Genomic DNA, 2,210 nt, shown 5'->3' with positions numbered 1-2,210 from the left:
GTCCTTCCTTCTTTATCCTTCCATTGTAAGGATTTTGCACTTATAGTTGGGGTAGCCTCATATCCTAATCCTTGTAGGCTATGTGATGATTGATTAACAGGCCAAGAAGCAGGCTACTAGTTACTGGACACAATGCTTTTATCCGCTCCTGTATCCATTATAACTTGAGAGGTTTTTCCTTCTATTTGCAGTTGTAGAGTGGGATGATTATCCAAATCTAACGATATGTAGGCCACATTAGTTCCTGTAGAACCAAGTCCATTATCCCTTCGTGAATTCTGGCTACTAGAGAACATGTTATGCAAGCTAGGAAGAATCAGCAATTGAGCAATGCGATCTCCAGGAGAAATGGCCACGATACCTCGGGGTGCAGAACACATAATCTTAACTTGTCCCTCATAATCTGAGTCTATAACTCCAGGATGTATCATCAATCCTTTCAAGGCAAAAGAAGACCTGCCCAACAGTAGGCCCACTGTATCCTTTGGTAAGGGACCTCTAAAATCTGAAGGAATAGGTTGGCATCCCATTGAGGTGTAAGAATTACTCTGTAGGTGGCACAGATGTCCAATCCTGCTGAACCCGGAGTGGCTCTCCTCAGTCTTTGGATGGCCTCATGGACACTGTGGTCTGGAGTGCCCCATACATTTGGGGGCCCTGGGGACGGGGGCCCCTCACTCCGTTTTTTGGCTGTTGCACTTTAAACTGATGAGATATTGGCCTACCTTTTACATCTTTGATTGATCTACATTCATTTGCCCAATGTCTTCCTTTCCCACATTTTGGGCAAATACCTGGTAATTTCTTTTCAAGCCTACTCTTTTTACCCTTTGTACACTGCTTTTGCATGTGACCTATTTGTCCACAATTATAGCAGGTTATTCCTTTTGTTTGCGCCATCAAAACTGCAGCAGCCAGCCCTGCATTTGAAAGGGGTCCTCTTATTTCTCTACAGGCTTTCATCCATGCCTGTAGTCCTTTCCCTTTCCAAGGTGTGATAGCATTTCTGCATTCTTTGGTATATTTCTCATAAACTAATTGTTCAATTAACGGCATTGCAGCCTCAGAATCACCAAATATGCGTCCGGCTGCTTCCATCATGCAGGCCACAAAGTCAGAGAACGGCTCATTAGCTCCCTGAATAATTTTTGTCAGATTACCAGATACCTCCCCTCAATTAGGCAATCCTTTCCAAGCTTCCACTGCTGCCTGATTGATTTGATCATAGACCTGTACTGGGTATCCTAATTGATTGTTTGTCCATTGACCCTGACTTGTAAGCATTTCAAAGCTCCATGCTGGTTGCCCTGCAGCAGCATTAGCACGGGCCTGACTCAAACACAGATCATGCCATATAGACTTCCAGTCTAGATACTGTCCCATAGTAAGACATGCCTTTACCACACTCATCCAATCAAAAGGAGTCATGGCATGGTGAGCCAGCCTATCAATTTGTGACTGAGTAAAAGAAGCGTTGACTCCATAGGTCCTTACTGACTCTGCTAGATCTTTCACTTGTTTATGCGATATTGGCTCATAATATCGCTGTTGAGCTTGATCCTGAAAAACAGGAAAAGCCTGACATATTTTACGCAACCCTCTAGGAGTGCAAAAGGAGTGGCCATTGCCAATTGTTATCTTTTCTGTATAAGGCAGAGGTGGTGGGGGAGCACTGAGATTTCTCCCTATTGGACCATATCTTTCTGCCTCATACTCTGCAGCAGCCTCCTCCAAATCTTTCTCCTCCCCTGCTGATAATTCCGAGTCCACTGAGCTAGATAATTCTAATAACTCAAAGTCCTCGAGAGGAGGGTAAATTGACTTAATTTTTTGATCTTCATTCTTTATATCATTTTTTGAATTTTTATATTTTGGTTTCTTTTCCTTTTCTCTTTTTATATCTCTTCCGTTACTTATTTTCTGCACGCTCCTTCCTTTTCATTTCTCTCTGTTTCTGACATACTTTCCTGGTGCTCCTGCAAAAGTCGCTGCCCTTCCTTAACAGCTGGCTCACATTTCTTGTCCTGGATACAAGCCTTAATCAACTTCCATAATGGTCTCGTTCCTGCTTTCACTTTCCCTTCAGCTTCCTCTCTCGCTATATGTCTCCCTAACTTTTCCCAACTAGGTAGCATCAGTGACACAGTGGGGGCAAACCAAGGAGCGAGTCTGTTTATCTCTTTTAAGAATCCTCTCACTGTACTTTCAGA

Source organism: Mus musculus, chromosome 17, assembly GCF_000001635.26.
Source record: "Mus musculus strain C57BL/6J chromosome 17, GRCm38.p6 C57BL/6J".
Classification (NCBI taxonomy): domain Eukaryota; kingdom Metazoa; phylum Chordata; class Mammalia; order Rodentia; family Muridae; genus Mus; species Mus musculus.
Note: the sequence above shows the minus strand (reverse complement) of the source record.